General features: G+C 38.3%; 1 protein-coding gene and 1 pseudogene across 2 annotated transcripts in view; one reads left to right on the top strand and one right to left on the bottom strand.

The window, feature by feature from the left end:
- The window catches only part of Acap2 (ArfGAP with coiled-coil, ankyrin repeat and PH domains 2), a 127,872-nt gene that overhangs the window by 87,844 nt on the left and 19,327 nt on the right, over nucleotides 1-20,701 (bottom strand). The window lies entirely within an intron of this gene.
- LOC102025468 lies at nucleotides 9,972-11,760 on the top strand (annotated as a pseudogene).

The raw sequence follows: 20,701 nt of genomic DNA, 5'->3' as shown, positions 1-20,701 counted from the left end.
AGAAAGCGTGGTTTCAGTTCATATTCTGCTCCACCATACCCTTATTTAGACCTAAGATATCTGAGACTTTTCACCTGTAAAATGATAGGAAAATCCTCACTTAAAAGAGTTGTAAAAGCCAAGTTTGCCCTGTAACCCCAGCTACATGTGCACAGTGAGCCCAGCCTGAACAGCCTTGTGGGACACTCTCAAAACGCCCATCAAGTGGGAGACTGGCCCTATGATCAACCACACTACTGACAAGAATTCCAGCAACTGCTCTCTCTCCTTTGTCTTACCAGTACTCAGAGATTTGTTTTGAGTCCCTCTTACTTCTATACATTTATGTGACAGGACCATTGTGGAACACATGCTTAATAAGTAAAATGAATAATCAGCATAAGTCTAACTCTCCCAAATATTCACTAAGTATATACTTTTATAAAGGTGCAAGGTATTAAACAAGTCAAATTTATAGGTCCTATCCTCGCTACCTAAAGGTTGTATACACACTAAGGATGAAAGATAGTATCAAGCAGTAAAATAAGCAAAACAAAAAAGCAACTACTGTATATGTTAAAAAGGGGAAGGGAGGGGAAGGGAGGGGAGGGGAGGGGAGGGGAGGGGAATCAGCAAATTGTAGTCCAACAGGAAAGTCTGCTTTTACGTAGCCTGTGAAGCTGGGGATTTAGCTCAGCGGCACAGCACCTGCCTGGCAAGTGCAAGGTCATGAGTTCAATTCCCGGTACCAGAAAAAACAAACAAACAAACATACATAGCCTGCAAGTTAAAGACTTTACATTTTTAAATGATTAGGGGTTGTGGGAAAAAAAATCGAAAGAAACAATATTTCAAGACATGTAAAAATTACATTAAGGTTAAACTCCAGTGTCCTTAAATAAAGTTTTATACACAAGTTTATTCGTTTTCACATTGCCTATGACAGCTTTCACACTGTAATGACAAAGCTGAGTACTTGAAGAAAGACTTTATGGCCCACAAAGCCTAAAATACTTGCTACTTTCTGGCCAATTACAAAAAAAAAAAACTTTCTTACCCGGAGGGATATCAAATACAATAACACAAACGAAAATTTCTTCTCAATTATAGCATATATAAGAAAACAAACTTTAGGACTTAGTTCTAACTATCTCTACCCTAAGAAGCCAAATAAGCCCAGACTTCTGAAACATAGGCACTTTATTTTTTAATAACGTATCTATTTTTTAATCGATTCATGCAGCATAACTTCAGTTATTACTGACCTACTCAGAAAATAACTCAAAATATAAAATCAGAAAAGAATATAGCAGCAAGTGTTAGCAGTGAGCCATTTCTAATCACATAGTGATCACTTTGGGCTGTGACTTAAATGAAGCTCTATGAGAAGCACAAAAATAGAACTCACCCTATAGATAACTGCATATCCTTGTTGTACCAATAAACTGTGAAATTACTATTTTAAAAAAGAATCCATACAAAGAACTAAAGAGTATGTGTATCATGAGCATTACATTTTTTATAAAAGAAAATTATTTGAAAAAGGAAATGTGATAAGGAATCATTTTTCACATCCATTTAAGATCCTTAAAGAACAGCAAAAAATCCTTCACCTCAACTTTAGCCATATCCTTAGAATGAAATTAATAGCTGAAAACTAGGTTACATGATGATGCAATCTAAAATGCAACAACAGGATATTCAAGATCATTAACAAGCACATGAATATCAAATAATTAAAGATGGATTTGAGGCTCTAAGTAATGACTACCTCCTAAAGAATAATCAAATGGGTAAAGTAATATTCAATAAATATCCAAAATATAATGGGCAGGGCTGGGAGCTTAAGCTCAGTGGTACTGCATGAGCTATTATACCCCTAGAATAAGTAAGGCTTTGGCATATCACATAATCTCTAGCATATCACACACACACACACACACACACAAACACACACACACACACCCCTTTCTCTCATTTGTATTCCTTGTTTTAAATAATAGATATATTCCTAAAATGTGCATACCTATAGAATAACCACTCAAATACTCAGAAGAATTGCCTATATGTGTCCACCAAGGTAACTACAATCCCTAGCCAACTTCCTCTTCCAGCTCAACAGCCTTCCACACTTTGGGCAATGTAGGACTAACCTTTGTGGAAGAAAAAACAGTAATTACATGAAGGATAGCCCATGGACCCAAAAGCAGCCCAGTGATTTACTGTATTAGGTAGCAATAAATGGTGACAGAAAGCCCCCACATCAAAAGGTGGCCCTTTGGGATTCTGACCAAAACACACACTGAGCATGCGTCCTGGCTACCCAGTTTTGTCTTATTTTATTTGCTGTACTAGGGATTGAACCCAGGGCCTTCATACTGAGCTACATCCTCAGCCCTTTTTTTATTTTGAGACAATGTCTCACAAAGTTACTAAGTGGCCCAGGCTAGGCTCAAACTTGTGATCTGCCTGCCTCAATCTCCTAGAGTGCTGATGTTAGAAGGCATATGCCACGACACTCCACCATGGAACTCAGTTTTTAAACTTACTAAGTTACTCTGCAATGTGAATGGCCACCATTTATTTTATTCAATGAAGTCTAGATCTATTATAATAAAAGGCAGTGAAATAGTTTTAAAATTTTTGAGATGTAGGTTTGAATCCTACTTACTTCTTACTAGCTATATAATGAACAAATTCTGTATTATCTGTATCAAAATACAGACAACAGTCTCTCCCACAGGGATATATGACAGATTTTAAAATACATGTTGAAAACTTTAGCCCAGTGTCTGATAGTAAGTAATCACTGAGTGTTAGCTATCATTCATAGTGATTAAAAAAAAATACACACTAGAGTCTTCTAACTTCTTCATAACTTCAAGGCAGGCCAGAGGATGATATAATATGATAAAATATTATTTGGAAATCCCCTTGATTTCCAGAATTATCAAGAGAGTTCTGGACAGGCATGGTGCTACAGGCCTATAATCCCAGCACTCTGGGAGGTTGGGGCAGAAGGACTGCAAGTTGGAGCCCAACCTAGGCAATGTAATGACTTAGTGAGAGCCTATCTCAAAAATAAAAAGGGGGTGGGTGTATAACTCAGTGCAAAGACCCTGGACTCAATCCCCAGTACTGAGGGAAAGAAAAGAAAAAAAGAAAAGGCAGAGTTTGTCCAGTTCCTATAAGGGCCACAAACATAGTTCCTATAAGGGCATAGCAGATCTGCACAGAGGAAAGCTGAGTCTGAAAGTATGTAATTACATAACAATACTAAACTAGCTATTTTTTTGTTTTGTTTTGTTTTTCCGGTACCGGCAATCAAACTCACGACCCTGTGCTTGCCAGGCAGGCCCTGTGCCGCTGAGCTAAATCCCCAGCCCTAAACTAGCTATTTTAAAGTCTCGCTTTTTTCCCAACAGTCTCAAGGAATGGAAATAAAAGGTCTTTCTTCTCCAAATACTATCTTAGAAATGTTACAGTGGTTCCTAGTTGCTCAGATTGATCTACTAAGCAAAGCTGGCAAGATCCATGAGAAATTCAGTCCTGTAATGGGAAACAAGAATTGGGGGGCAAGAAGTAGAAATAGGTATCCAAATTTTAGTCTATCAACTAATATGAATCCCTATTAAATTATTTTATCTCTCCATACTTAAGTACTGTCATCCATAACAGGTAATGAACACACTGGAACATCTTTTAACATCACTTTTCCCAAAGCAAGAGTTCCTCTTTTGACTGTGCAAAAACAAAAACAAAACAAAATTTGTTAAAAATGTGTAAGTCATGAAAAGCTTCATCAGATTTTCTATAAACAACTTCATCTCTCTCAAATAGTCTTGTTTGTGTACTGTGTCAAAGGTAATGGGTATGAGTACAGATGAAAATAGTGATGGTGATTTTCAAGTTGTCTGTTCAATTTAACACTGTAGAGAAAAAAAAGTTATGGCTGAGGATGTGCTCAGGGGTAGAGAGCACTTATCTACCATATGTGATGATGTCCTAGGTTCAATTCTCAGCACCACAGACACATATACAAAGTTCTATTTTTCACCCTCACTTGTAGCTTCCTGAGCTTACTCTATCATTTCCTTTTTACAGATTGTACATCTTATCCTAGCATTCCCCAGAGAGCAATGTGGAAGCGGGGTGAGGTACAGTCAAATAAAACTCTTAAGCCAGGCGTGGTAGCACACACATGTAACCCCAGCTACTAGAGAGCCTGAGGCAGGAGGACTGCAAGTCCGTATCTCAAAACATAAAATAAAAAGGATGGTAGAGTGCTTGCCTAGCACACCCAAGGCCCCAGATTCGCTGCCCAGAAACACACACACACACACACACACACACACACACACACACACACACACACTACTTTTACTCCTCCCCTGTAAAAACAAAGTAGCCAAAGTAAATTCATGGATGATTGTAATAAAAAAAAAGTGCAACCAAACCATTGCACAAAGGCTGGCATACAAGCAGTATGGGCCAGGTATCAATACTGCATGTTCAAATCATTGCTCAAACATCCATGACTCTATAAATCACAGCTCATGATTAAAGGTAAAAAGCTAAGTCACTGTTCTAGACAGCGAAGGTGGGGTAGGAGGAGACACATACCACACAAGAGCTTCTGTTCCTCTTACTTCAACAAGTACAAGAACTTAGTAATCACTTCTTCCAGCATTTCCTCTACATAGTTGAGAGCAGCTGTGTACAAAGCTGTTTGTACCATGTGCAGTGGTAAATATTCATTACTATCAGAAAGGGGGCTACAGAAATACTAATAACGTTTTATTTTGATCAGATATAGAATTATCCTATATTTTTCTCACACACACACACACAAAAACTTGCACTAGTGCAGAAAGCTACTTCCATTGCTTGCTCCTCTGACAGCCTGCATTTCTTGTCTGGGAAGTCAGCATAGGCAAGCAGGTGTGGCAGCACTATAATCACAGTGGGAGCTATCATCTGCTGTGCCATAGAAAGGGTGACAGAAGAGGAGATGGCCCATTTATTATGTTACCATCCATAAGCCAACAGTGACAGATGACTGGTTAACAGTCCCACAATTCCAGTTTTCACAGTAGGAGGTACAAAACTAGAATGAAGTCTCCAGCTCACCTAACAAAGGGTAAGGTCATTTTAATAAGGAAAAAAAAAAGATTAAGAAGAAAACTACACACAGAATACACAATGCTACCTTCAACTGGACCCAAAAAATAAAAGCTAAAAATCTGTCCGTCTTAAAATAATTTCCATTAACTTTCTATAAAGTCATCCTATTCCCAAGAATTATCACTAGAGTAGGTTTTAATATGATAGAAAAATTAGAAAGTGATACTACTGTTAAAAGGTTAAAATCAAGCAGTTAAAGTTCAGTGTTTATCTGATCAGCAGCATGTCATTACCAGGGCACTGTAAACAACATGGTTTGTAAAAAGGGGAGAGGAGATCTGCACGAGGAAAGAACACTGTCTGGTGACACTGTCGGGATGACCAAGTATGTTAAAGATGGGACCATGGACAGACTCTCAATGAGAGAAAAAAGCAAAATGGCAGGTATATCTAAGGCTAAGCAAAGATAAAATAATCCAGTATCATAATCAGAGTCCTGCTATATTCTTGCTATCTTGGCAGGGCCTAGAAAAGCTGTTTAAGGTACAGGACATCCTGCAAATCTCAGGGTAAGTAACCACAAGCCCAGCCTCTCAGGGTTCTCTCCACGGCATAGCAGAGGCTGCGCAAGAATCACATCTGTAACTTTCCCAGGCTCCTGCATGAACAACCAAATATATTAATTTTATGAAAATAACTCTGCCTCACATTTTCCTATGTTTTACAGGCACTTTGAATACGACAGTACTTTGTTATTTTAAGAGAAGGACATAGACTGGTAATGTGAAATATAAAAAGAAAAACAACATTAAGAGGAAATAAGCAACCCTCAGAATCTTGAATTAGAAGAAATATTAGTAAACTGCTGAATGACAGATCTGTACAATGAAAGTAAAGCAGCTGTGTTTAGAAAAGTATTTTATGTAGTGTTTCACCTCTATTAAAACCTCCAAGTTTACAAAACCTGTAAATAGGATTCAGAAGAATACAAATTTAAAAGCCTAATAAATAGGCTCGGGGTTTTAAGGCAATGTGCACACTATAAAGCACCTAGGATGGTAAACTTGGGACAATGAATCACCTTCTCCTCATTGCAGAATGAGGGAGGACAAGCAATAAACAACAAATACAATAACTCAACTCGATCGTATGATACAAGGTGATATGTGCTATGAAAAAAAAGTAAAAAAAGTCAAACAGATTAAGAGGGGAGGGGAACAGCTATACTTTTCAATACGAGCCTCAAGATAGTCCTCACTGAGAAAATGACATTTGAACAAAGACCTGAAGCAAGGCAGTGGACCATGCAAAGGGTATTAAAGGCAGGAAAAAAAAAAACCACCAATGCAACAGCCCCAGGGTATTCAAAGAGCAGCAAGGAGGTCAGCATGGTTGCAACAACAGCACAAGCAAAGGAAAGAGCTCGGAAGTCAGAGAACTAATGGAGAGCGCGATCACATTCAAAGCCTCCCACACCACAATAAAGACTGCCCAGCGTACATAAAACTGTACCTACCAAAAGGTCTGAACTAGAGAAGAGACACAAAAGAACTTATTTTGTCAAGACTCACTCTAGAGGTTTATAGGTGGGAAAGTTTATAAAGAAAGAAAATAGAAAGTAAAGTACTACTGAGGAGGCTGCAGCAGTCTGAGGATGGCTCCACCAAGCACCTGCCAGCAGTGAAAAATACTCAGATTCTCCATACATTTGAAGGTGGAAACAAAAGGATTTCCTGATGAACTCAGTGTGACACATAAGCATGGGGACAGCATGCTCTTTCTCTTTCACTAGGCAACACAGAAACTAACCTTCCAAGGGGTGACCGGAAGCACTTGGCCTGACAAGTGCTCATCCCTTCTGTGGCTCCTCACTGCATCTAACAATGAAGGAGTTATCACCCAGCCCCAAAAGACATCTGAAAACCTGATTATCGAGCTTTCATGGAATTTACTTCCAATTTTACTTTTCTTTCACTCATCTCGGCCAAAAGTCTAATGACAGAAAATAATTACAATGAGCCTGTTTTAAAAGAAGCCAGGCATCATTTAAAGAAAAAAAACCTTTTTATTAATCTAACCCTAACAGCTTTAAAAGATATAAACCAAATCATGACTAAGCCTATGGAAAAATAATTTTTGATGAACTTCTTATAAAACACCAAAAGATCACCTTACCAAAGGTAGTTTCAAAACTGACCTCAGAGTTCCTCAGATCCAATCAACTTAAACTGTGAACGCTGAACCCCAAGAGTAAAGGCATCTCAATTACCTACTCAAAATGAACTGAGTGTTCAGTGAAACCCATAGCTCAGAGAAAAAAACACCAAAAATTCTAAATTCTCACTTCCTATCAGGGTGTGGTGGCACATGCCTATAATCCCAGCTACTGAGGAGCCCAGGTAGGAGTATATGCCTGGGTGAAACCCTGTCCAAAATAAAAATAAAGCTGAAGATGAAGATCCAAGGTAAAGGACTTGCCTAGCATACATGACAGCCTGTGAAAATGCCTACTAGGAGAGAGGAGGGGAGGGAGACTGATTCTCACTTGATAAAATCTTAAACTTCTTTTTTTTTGGTACCGGGAATCCAACTCAGGACCTTGCACTTGCCAGGCAGGCGCTTGTGACGCTGAGCTACATCCCCAGCCCAAAAACTTAAACTTCTATATATGTATTATAAAGACAAGTTATACTATAAATATCATTAAAGGGTCACTGTCTTTATATAAAAAGATAACTAATTTTTATTGGTACACTGAAATAGAATTCTGAAACTAAGCCAGGTATGGGGGCACACTGTAATCTCAGCACTCGGAAGGCTGAGGCAAGAGGATTGTTCCAAGTTTGAGACCAGCCTGGGCTACAAAGTGAGAGCACAAGGCCAGCCTGAACTGCATAGCGAGATCCTGTCTCAAAAAAAATAAATAAACTGAAACTGAAACTAAACATATAGAAAAGGACAACTTTTTAAGTTATAAAAAAACTTGCTGGGTACGATGGCACAAGCCAGTAATCCCAACTAATCAGGGGGCTGAGGAAGAAGGACCTCAAATTCAAGCTTTGCTTGGGCAATTCTAGTGATACTGTCTTGAAAGAAAAAATAAAAAATGCTGAGATGTAGCTCAGTGGCAGAGTGCCCTGGGCTGAATTCCCAGTACAGCAAAAAAACAACCAACAAACAAACACACAAAACTACAGTTAAAAACAGTGAGATAACATTGTAATAGTAAAATAAATTTTAATATCCATTGCTAATAGGATGAAACTAAAGGAAAACATGAATTGTTTTCAAAAGGCCACATCAATTTAGCAGTAAGTGTCGAGACACAAAAACGATGTTATCCTTTAAAAGTAAAACACTAAAAGTAGTTTTAGTCCTAAATGCTTACATTAAAAAACAAAAAAAGGGGCTGGGGATATAGCTTAGTGGTGCAAGCCCCTGCCTGGCAAGCACAAGGTCTTGAGTTTGGGGCTGGGGATTTAGCTCAGTGGCAAAGCGCCTGCCTGGCAAGTGCAAGGTCGTGAGTTCGGTTCCCAGTACCAGAGAAAAAAAAAAAAAAAAAAAAACAAGGTCCTGAGTTTATTCAAAAAAGATCTCAAGTTAACAACCTAACTTCACAACTCAAACTAGAATGCGAAGAAAAAACTAATTCAAAGTATCAGAAGAAAAGCAATAATAAAGATACTAGGGGCAAATGAAATAGAAAAATGGTAGAGAAAAATCAATGAAACTATAAGTTGGTTCCACAAAAAGAGGGATAAAATTGGCAAACCTTTAGCCAAATATATTAAGAAAAAAAAGAATACTCAATTTACTAAAATTGGAAATGACAGTGGGGACATTATCACTAATCCAACCAGGCATGGTGGTACAAACCTGTAACCCCAGTTACTCAGGAAGCTGAGGCAGGAGGATCACAAATTCAAGGCCAGTGTGGGCAACTTAGCTCAATTTGATTGTTACACTTTGTACACAGTAACCACACTCTACTGCACAAATATGAGTCAATTAAAAATTCAGAAAAAGAACTGGCTTACTCCATAAAGTAGCATACACTGTTGCTCAGATAACGAAATTTGAAATTCTGAATGTACTTAATATAATGAGGGTTATAAGCATTTTTGAGCTCTACCAAGTCTTTATAAAACCAGTCTTGGAAATAATAACAAATTAAGACCATAACAACTGTCTTTGAGATCAGTAGGAATTCTTAAACATACAGCTTCATACAAAGTAAAAGTAAGCTGGGCATGGTGGTACACACCTGTGATCCCAGCACTCAGGAGGCTGAGACAGGAGGATCACCACAATGAGGCCAGCTTGGACTACACAGTGAGTTCAAGGCTAGCCTAAAACACATAGCAAGACCGTGTCTATAAAACACCGAACAACAACAACAAGAAGTAATGCTTTTTATTTATTTAACAAATACTCAGGCATTCACTGGATGCCGCACACTGTACAAGAGACTTGGGATCTGGTAGCAAACAAAATAAATCTCTGATCCCAAAGAATTTAGGTGAGGGGAAGACAAAAGTAGTTATGAAAAATGAATACACATAAGTTCTAAGCACTTTCCAAAAAGGCAGGGTAAGAAGGCACAGACTAACAAAAAGCGCTTCAATTTTAAATCTTTAAGAAAATTTAAAATATTAATGGTTGAAGACAGGCATGGAGCACACACCTGTAATCCCAGCTACTAGGGAGGGTAAGGAAAGAGGAATGCAAGCTTGATGCCAGTCTAGGTAACTCAGGAAAAGTGCATCTCAAAATAAAATTTAAAAAGGGCCTGGGTAACATTTAGCTTAGTGGTAGAGTGCTTGCCTAGCATAAGGGAGGCTATACACACACACAAAATTTACATTTGAAATACACTGAGAAATGGAAAGAAATTACTTCAAAAGTATATGGTGAAGAAAACAGCTGGTTAAATATTTCTGTTGCACTCCATAGGCAGAATTTCATACTTAATTAAATTTAGACCTTCAAGCATTCAAACATTCCCTTTTAACAGTTTAGGCTGAAAGTCTTTACTTACTTAATACTTTACTGATTCTGCCTTGGTTTCTTTTGTTGGAGTATACCACAATCTTAATTTTTATGTCAGGACATTCACCAATTCATTAGAAAACCAGAGATAACAAACGAATCTGCCTGTCATTTATTTAAAAGTAAACATTATTTAAGAGAATGAGAAACAAGCCTCAGACTGAGAAAAAATATTTACAAAACATATCTGATATAGAACTATTATCCAAAATCTACAGAGTCCCTAAAATTCAACAAGAAAATAATATCCCAATTATAAAATGGGCAAGAGATCATTCCTCACTAAAGAAAATATTTGGCAAATTAATACGTATACGAAAAGATACTTCACATCATATGTCATTAGGGAACTGCAAATTAAACAGCAATGAGATCCGACTACACACCTATCAGAATGATTACAGCCCAGGACACCCACACAAAATACTGACAAGGATGTGGGAAAATAGGAACTCTCGTTCACTGCTGGTAAGAAGACAAAATAGTCATCATCTCTTTGGAAGAGAGTTGGAAGCTTACAAAACTAAACATACCCTTATCACATGATCCCTTACCCATGCTCTTTGGTATTTCCCCAGAGATGTCCACAAAAAAATCTGCACACAAACTGCAGCAGCTTTGTTCACAGTGCCACAAAGTGAAGCAACCACGATGTCCTCCACCAGATGAATGGATAAACCATGGAACATTTAGACAATGGAATATTATTTAGCACTAAAAAGAAATGAACTATCAAGACATGAAGAAACCTTAATATTACTAAGTGAAAAAAAATTAGTCTTAAAAGACTGCATGTTGTACAATTCCACTATAATGATATTCTTTAAAAAGTAAAACTATGGGTGTAAAGGGGATCTGCGGGACCTTTGCTAATTCAATTTCTTTCCCATTCTGGGCCCTTCCCTATCGTCGCACCCTTCCCCTTGGATCATGTTCAAGAAATCTGATGAAAAAGAAAATGTGTCCAACTGCATCCAGTTGAAAACCTCAATTAGTAATAAGGGTATTAAGAATCAATTGATAGAGCAATTTCCAGGTATTGTACAGTGGCTTAATCAAATCATGCCTAAGAAAGATCCTGTCAAAATAGTCTGATTCCATGAACATATAGAAATCCTTACAGTAAATGGAGAATTACTATTTTTTAGACAAAGAAAAGGGTCTTTTTATCTAACTCTCAGGTTACTTCACACATATCCTTTTATCCTGCCATACTAGCAGGTTGACAAAGGTGCCATCAAACTTGTACTCCGTGCAGCAAATATCATGTGTCCCAGCTTAACTTCTCCAGGAGCCAAGCTTTATCCTGCTGCAGTAGATACCACTGTTGCAATCATGGCAGAAGGAAAACAGCATGCTGTAGTGCTGGAGTCATGAAGATGTCTGCAGAAGACATTGAGAAAGTCAACAAAGGAACTGGCATTGAAAATATCCATCATTTAAATGATGGGCTGTGGCACATGAAGACATATAAATGAGCCTCAGAAGGAATGTACTTGGGCTAAATATGGATACTGTGTTATATCTGTGTTTGTGTTCATGTGTGACAGCATGAAGACAATGTCTCTGTGGTTATGCTGAATAAATTCCACAGATGCTAAAATCCAAAAAAAAAAAAAGTAAAACTATGGACACTGTCATGGCTTATGTCTAGACATCCCCCAAAAGCCTCATGTGGGGGCTGGGGATTTAGCTCAGTGGCAAAAGCGCCTGCCTGGCAAGCGCAAGGTCGTGAGTTTGGTTCCCGGTACCGGAGAAAAACCAAAAAAAAAAAAGACTCATGTGGTCATAGGGGGCGCTTTTCAAAAGGTTGGAGAGTATTTGATGTTGGGATTAGGTGTGTGATGCTGGGATTAAGGGTGTATGATTACTACATTAGTCCACTGATTCGTCTGGCACAGTTCTGGGTGTGGACAATAGGAAGGCTCACCCTGGGTGTTGGTGGCACCAACCAAAAGGCAGGTAGTCTGGAAAGGAAAAAAGTGTGAGGCAAACTGCTGTTGCTGCTTCCCCACTTCAATGCTTTGCTGCCTTCTGCCCGCCATGAACTCTTTCTCCTGTGTGATGCCCCTCTGCCATGCCACCCTGCCTTGGAGTCAGCCAACTATGAACTGAAATCTCTACAAACCATGAACTAAATAAACCTTCCTCCTTTAACTGAGTGTCGAGTATTTTGTCTCAGTGAGTATTTTGTCTCAGCAATGAGAAAGTAACTTAAGATAGACACAGTTTTTAAAAAAAAATCAGTGGTTATCAGGGGTTAGAGAGAAAGAGATCAATCACAGGACACAGGATTTCTAGGTTAGTAAAACTATTCTGTATGATTCTCTAATAGTAGATGTATGTCAAGGTAAACTCTGCTAGAAGCTGCGGACTTTGGGCAGTACTGATTTTTCAGGGGAGGTTCATGGATAGTGCAGGATGTTGATAGGGAGGATGTGTTCTTCAGGGCAGAGACTACACAGGACTTCTCTGTACTTCTGCTCAATTTTGCTTTGAACCTAGAACTGTTCTTTTAAAAAGTCACTGTTTTAAAAGTAAATATTCCCTTCAGTCAGCAAATGTAAGTTCATTTTACAAGAGTAAAGCAATATCAGATAAACCATTTCCTGATATTTATAGTATTAACATTTGAAAATATTTTTAAATGTATGACTTTATTCAATACTACTCATTGATAAATTTTTCATGTATAAAACAAAATACTACTTAGAAAAATACAACATATACGCAAAATAATAACTGTTCTTATGAAGCAGTGAATTTTAAATTTTTTCAACTCATAGAAGGTGAAATTTTAGTTTAAAAACACACAAAAATGAACACAAGACATAGATTGAGAGGAGAGATTTTCATTAACAAATCATTAAAATAACCCTTCTACAAATCAAAAGGAAAAGGATAAACAGACCAATAGAAAAAATGGAGTTAAAATATCAGTAAGTAACTTCTGGAGGAAGGAACATGAATGAATAATTAACATGAAAAGATGGGGTCAGGGATATAGCTCAGTGGCACGGCACCTGCCTGGCAGGCCCAAGATCATGAGTTCGACTCCCAGTACCAAAAAAAAAAAAAAAAAAAAAAACCATGATAAAATGCTGAACTTTGCATTCAGTTAAGAAACACAAATTAGAAAATCACAAAATGCCACTGCACACCCATCATGGTAATCAAAAGTTCTAAAGCATGAGCATACCAAATGCAGGAAAAGTTATAAAACATACACGGTCTGTTACATAGTGAGCAGGCTTCACTCACAGTGACATAGTCCCTTAGGTAGTACTCAGCAATCTGGTAAAACTGAAGCTGCATGCCCTTCCACCTGGTAGCTGCAGTCCCTAGCTCTCACGTATGCACACACAGAAAACTTCACAGTAACACAATGGATATAGTCTTCCTCATTTTTCACAAAGAAAAATTGGAAACTATCTAAATATCTATCCACAGGAGAATGAATTTATACAATGAAGTATTTTCTTACAAATACCATAAAAATTGTGAAAATAAATAAACTCACAATTGTAACAGTGGAAGTAAAAACATGGCCAACAAAACAGCTGTAGTTCAGCACAAGTTTAGCATGCATTTATTTTAAAATATAAAAGGAAATTATCCTCACTTGTAAAATCAACTTGCCTTCAAGAAAATACATACCAAAATCTCAAATCTTTATCTTCAGGTCCACTGGAATACAGCATTCCTAACCCTAAACAAGACATTATCTTTTCACCAAATCTCCTTTCTCTCTCTCTCCCTGTGAGAAGCAATACCATTTACACAGTTGCTCAAGACATAAATCTGGAAACCATCCTGAATTCCTCGTGCTATTCTGACCCTATCTTACATTCTTTTTTTTTTTTTTCCCCTCTTTTGAGGCAAGGCCAATACTGTTGCCTGTATTGCCCAGACTGGACTCAAACTTTAAGTTCTCCTACAGCAGGACCACTGTCCCCTGCTCCTCTCTTACCATTCTTACTTCGATCCTCAATAACTACCAAGAACTGGCCATCATTTCCTCCCAACCAAACCGCAATGATTACCTTCCAGCAGAGTCCAACCTGCACCCACCTTTTTCTGTCTTTTTACTGCATGAAGAGGAATGTCTCAGACGGCATATAAAATATACAATATATAGTAATTCATGTATATAAGTAATAAAACTTCCTTTAGTTTTTATACTTTTATTATACATTTTTTTTTTAAAAAAGAGGCAGACTGCAGGTTGGACATAGATACAGGATTTTCCTGTCCCAAAGTAGTTACTTACATCAATACACTACAATGAGCATATTCATTAACAAGCTTAAATATAATCAAGAAATTGTCCAGTGTGGTGGTGCACACCTCTAATCCTAGCACTTGGGAAGCTGAGGTAGGAAGATTGTGAGCTCAAGGCCAGTTTGCGCTATACCATTAAACATTCTCTAAATATATAGGACTTTAACCTTCTTTCACCTATTCAAATGTTTCCTCATCTTTCAGTTGTTAAGGAAGAGAGTAACAAGGTATTTTATACAGTCAAGTCTATCTAAATTTCTGTCTTTGGTGACATGCTCAGAAAAACTGTCCTGATCCCAAGCTAACATATATTCTCATGTGTATTTTCCAATATTCATAACTTCAATTTTAACACCTAAATTATTACTCCTTCTAAAAGTTGATTCTAAAGCAATGTATGTATCCCACCCCAACAGACAGTTGTTTCTCATTTTTCAAGTAAATATCCTTTTCTCTTTAATTTGCAATAGCATCTTTGTCGTTCTGTAAACTTATATACTACTTTTTTTTTTTTTTTTTAGAAAGGGTCTCACTACATAGTGCAGGCCAGTCTTAAAACTCATTTATGTAGCCCAGGCTGGCCTCAAAACTTGCAGCAATCCTCCTGCCTCAGCCTCCCAAGTGCTGGTATTACAGGCATGCACACCATGCCTGGCTTACATTTGGTCCCACTCTGGGTTTTTTAAACATTCTGCTCCTTTCATCTGTCTGGTCCAGGATCAATCTCTACTTCCATAATATATTTTAGGGCCGGGGATATAGCTCAATGGCACAAGTGCCTACCTCGCAAGCACAAGGTCTTGAGTTTAATTCCTAGTACCCCTCCCCCAAAAAATAATAATAACAACATATTTTATCTGGTGGGGAACACTGTCCTCATTGCTATTATTTCTCAAAATTTTCTTAACTATTCTCACATATTTTTCTTTCATTTAAACTTTAGAACTTACACTGCATTTACTATAATTTAACCTAACTATTTAAACTTTTGTGATGTTGAGTCTTCATGTGATGAGTGTGGATTCTTAGTCATATTTTCCCTTTTTGTCATCAAGTTTCATTGTTGTTTTATAATTTAAAATTCCACATACAGAGATACCTCGGTTCACAAACTTAATGAGCTCCATGACACATCCTTTTGGGAAAGATGGCCACAGTTGTGTCTGTTACCCAATGCAGAGTGTACAAACAAAACAAAATTTTGCCAAATGCTTGTGTATGCCAACCAAATTGTTTGCAAACAAAAGCTTTGGTACCATTGTATTTTACATTAATTTTATTTCTACTTATATCTTTTGTTATTATTTTAAATGGGGTTTTCTCCCAAAATTTTTCCTATCTGCTGATTGCTCTATACGAAAGCTACTGAGTTTATTTAATTCATGAGACTATTCAGAGACTTTTTAAGATTACTTACCAGAAGGTGAAAAAGGCACACAGGAATAGGGTCAGAAAACACACTCACCTCTGACCATACTCAATACTAAATTTCCAAAGGAAGACCAGAAACATTTCCAAGTAAATAACAGAATTAATTACACAGCCAACAACATGGGAAAATAAAAGGAGAACAACCTCTTCTCCTCAGAGTCCATCTGGTATTACTTCCAATTGAATACCTAAATTTGAAACCTTAAATGTGTTTCTCAAACTAACACCTGTCTTCACAGAAAGGAAAAAAAAGCTGGCATGTCACAGAAATATATCCTTGTTTAAGAGGATCTCACTAAATCTGGAATAAACTACAGTACAAAAATCATACAAATAAAACCACCACAGAGTCACAAATTCAGTGGTGAACTTCTGGAGTGATTTTTGTGTTCCAATGTGAATTTGGGTGCAACAGGGACAATGATGCTGCTCTTCCTCCTTTTCAGCATTTGGATATTCTTTTGGGCGCTCATGACCAAAAGAACTGCCCTGAAAATTATGCTAAGCACACTAAGAGCTCCCTATGATTAGGGCTCTTACAGGCTGACGGGTACCAGTACCGGAAGCGCAGAGAGGCAGCAGGACTTCCTATCATTTTTCTTCCTGTTGCTCTCTGACAACAGTACTGTGTGTGCCCAGAGTCAGATCTATGTTATAGGAACTTTCATGGGGACAGATTAATTCTTAACACAGGCAATCACCTCAAAACTGCTGTATTCTTCATTGTTTATGAAACTCTTAAACCCCACAGTTTTTGTTTTTATTTTTATTAGCCCATGCTTCAATACACAGTGATTAACATCATTGTGAGGAGTCGGTACATGTACATAACACATTGTAATTGTTTTTAGTTTTTTTAAAGGAACAGAACAAATATATACATCAAATTAAGCTATTACCCTGGGTTCATGTAAACTCACTGGCACTAGTCTCTGATCGATGTACTGTTTTGATAAAGTCCCACGCATGATACAAAGCAAAGCATAATAATACCTAATAAACAAGACTTCATAAATATAATCCTCATTCCTTTATTACCTATTCCAGCAGTAATAAATCAATTATTGATGGTGAGGGAAAATGATATTCCTAAGCATAAAACAAATCTTAAAATTTCTAACAGACAATATGATGAAATTAATATACTCTGATCGTTACTTTCATTAATTCGCTATATCATATTGGCCTATCCAATTATTACCACATATGCTACCAGTTCTACTTCTCTCAAAGGAGTTTTAAGAATCTTAACATCTCTGAGGTGGGAGACATCATAAAGATAACAAATTTTAACTCTTCCATTTTAGATTTTTTTGTTTTTCCTTTGGTACTGGGAATCGAACTCAGAACCCTGTGCTTGCTAGGCAGGAGCTTGTGCCGCTGAGCTATATCCCCAGTCCAACTCTTCCATTTTAAAAAATAAAGAAAAATCAACTCCACTAAAGTACTTGGAAGCAATTAGATGAATCCAAAAGAATGAAACTCTAAATATAAAGAATAACTGTTCCTAAGAAATTCCACACCAGCTTAGAAAAGGCAGAAATCAGTGAGGGCGAACATGATGAGATGACTGTTTTAACAAGAGAGACAAGGGGGGCAGGAAGGGCAATTACAAACATCATAAAAAAGAAAAAAAATATACAACTTCTACTATGGAACCAGGAAATAGTATAATCCCATACCACAGATAAGAATACTCTGTCCCGCCGGGTGTTGTGCTGGATGCCTATCGTTCTAGCTCTCTGGAAGGCTGAGGCAGGAAGAACACAAGTTTGAGCCTAGGCTGGGCAATTTAGCAACTCAGCAAGAACTTGTCTAAAAAAGGGACTGGAGATGTAATTCAGCATAAAGGCTCTCACTTCAATCCCCAGAACCAAAAATGAATGAATGAATGAGTAAATGAATATATGCCCAATACGCTGAGATAAAGACAAAATGAAAAGTAGAGCTCCCACAATTTCACTGACCCTGAACCAAGTACAGCTTTTTAAGGTAAAACAGAAGTGAGAAAAATCCACCTAACAGTGTATTATCTCAGTCTTAGCTAATGTGCCAAGGATATACATGACAATCGCATCCATAATCTAAAATGAGGTGCTAGGTAACAGGGACAAAGCCCATGAAGGAAGCATTTCAAAACTTAGCAGATCACCCAACTGCAGTGCTTTTTTGATAAGGGTCAAGATAGGGAAGATTCAGAAATATCAAAAGTGAGACAGAAATTGAGAAGAGATTTCTTTGGATAGAGTTGTCAGTATCACTCCCAAATCAAAAGCGGATGAACAACTACTTTGCCCTCACCTCTAACCTAGTAAGGAGGGTTTAAGGATATACTCTGAGCTAGATGTGGTGGCTGGTGCAAGCCTGTAATCCCAGCATTTAGGAGGCTGAGGCAGGAGGATCTCCATCAATTAGAGGCCAGCCTGAGCTACAAAGTAAGACCCTGTCTCAAAAAAAAAAGTATACACTCGGAAAGCTTGATGCCCATCTTTTGGACTAATGTCTCTTTCTGTTTTTATTTTGTTTCACTATATGTCGCACATTGATCTTCACTTTGGAGGCTCAGAACATTCCACTTGCCTTAGCCTACTGGGTAGCCAGAACTACAGGCATGTGTCACTGTGCCTGGCTAATTATGTCTTCTACCAGAGAAATCTAAGGACTAGCATTTGACTGAGCGGTCATGTAGAGAAGGAGACTAAAACCACACAGTAACTGCACTGTCACTGATGGGAGGCCAACGTGAATGTTTTCCACAAAACTTGTGAGACACCTAAGAGTTGTCTTAGGCTTGTTTCATATTCTGGGACATAGAGACTTCTGCAGAAAGAGGCTGGACATGTACTACTGCCAGCTGCTGAGGCACTGACAGAAATATAGAAATGGCCAACCCAAAGTACAGTACTCACTCTATGACTAGAGAGAAGCAGATTAGAGATTCCCCACTACAGGAGTTGAGGAACAGCAGTAGAGCTGCTGGTATATATATATTTTATATATATATATTATATATATGCTTTACAAATACCTAATATACGAGTCTCCTCATTCTCTTAGTTGTACCTTTCAAAGCTGTTTTTTTTTTTACTTTTTATGAAAACCAGTTTTTGGGCCAGGTGCAGTGTTGTACGCCTGTAATCCCAACACTCGGGAGGCTGAGGCAGAAGGATCATTGTGAGTTCGAGCACAGCCTGGGCTACAAAGTGAGCTCAAAGCCAACCTGAACTGCATAGCGAGACCCTGTCTCAAAAAGACAAACCAACAAAAAAAAAAATTAAAGTTGATTTGGTTATTCTAAGTGAATTTTAGAAGCTGTTCATTGATTTGCTACAACTGTCAGAATTTTTGCATTCATGTCATTGAGTGATATTGGTCCATATATTTTCTTTCCTGTATGTCTTTAGTTAGGGTAGTTAGTGCTGACCTTAAAGAATGAGTTGCGGAGCCAGGCTTTCCAGTGTATGCCTGTAATTCCAGCACTGGGAAGACTAAAGCAGGAGGACTGCTGCACAGTGAGATCAAGGCCAGCCTCAACTACATAGCAAGACCCTATCTCAAAAAAACAAAAAAATAAAGACACTGCTTTTCATCTGTTTAACAAATACTCCTCAGACATTCACTGAAAGTGAAGCACTACACTGGAAATTTTGGATGTGGTAGTGAAATATTTTTAAAAAGTAAATTTAGAAAGAAAAAAAGCAACCCTCTGCACCCATACACTTAGATGAGGTGAAAAGCAGCTATGAAAAATGTATTCATGTTATGTAAGACATTCTAAGTACTTTCCAAATAAGCAGGCTAAGAGAACACAGATAAAGAGGCTCAATTTTAAATCTTTAAAGAAAAATTAAAATATCCATGGTTGAAGCCAAGCATGGTGGCACACACCTGTACTCCCAGCTACCTCAGAGAGTATAAGCAGGAACGCAAGGCTGAGGAAGTGTCTGTCTCAGAGCTGGTGAAAAGGGTTACCAGCCCTAAATTGACCTAGCCTATCTCGCCCCTCTTCAAGACCAGACACTACCATACAAGTAACTACAGTAATTTTCAGGACTCACAGGAACCTTCAGCTCCATCTAGAAATCCTCCTGTCCTAAACCTGTGGTCCCTAGGGTCCCAGCAGAGCCTCACAGGCCCCAGCAGACTCGGTCCATGCCTGGGAACCCCAAGCCACAGGATTCCTCTGGAGCTGTAAAACCAGGACTGGGATCCTGACTAGCTAGACCCCACCCGCACAGCACCCCATAAAACTGCTGCTGTTCTTCAGACCTGTGCTGCCCTCAGTTTCTCAAACTGAAGCCCTCTTCCGTCTTCTCTGACTTTATTTTGTTAGGGGACTGGCTTATCTGTGTCAGAGTTCTGTTCCCCTCTCTTTTCTCTTTTTAATTCAATCCTTTTCCTGTGAATGTGTGTGAGTAACTCAGGTTTAATTTCCATTTTCCCTGAAGCAAGGACCGGTGCTAGCTGGGGCTGATTTGTCCTACTCTTTACAAGTGTATCTCTTCACCAGGTGGCTCACAGGGCAGAGCTTAGGAAGGAGCTCTGTACAAAAGCAGCTGAAACTCCTTGCCAGTGTGCCGGGTCTGAACCCGTTCTCTGCTGTGCTAAGTGAGATCTTGTTTGATTCTTAACCCAAGACTGTACGTTTTAAAATCATAAAAGCTCCATAGAGTCCTTTTCTAACTTGGTTTCTTACCATCATTTCTGCTGATTCTCACACGCTCTAAATGGTAAGGACTGTTATTAACCCCCTTTTATTGTAATGCCTGTGCACAGTAAATACAGCCGAAGCCAGGGTGTTTCCTGGGCTCATTTGCAGTCACAGGACTAGGGAAGG

This window comes from Chinchilla lanigera, unplaced genomic scaffold (genome assembly GCF_000276665.1).
Source record: "Chinchilla lanigera isolate Chin_1 unplaced genomic scaffold, ChiLan1.0 scaffold00019, whole genome shotgun sequence".
Classification (NCBI taxonomy): Eukaryota; Metazoa; Chordata; class Mammalia; order Rodentia; family Chinchillidae; genus Chinchilla; species Chinchilla lanigera.
This window is presented reverse-complemented; position numbering and strand designations above follow the sequence as displayed.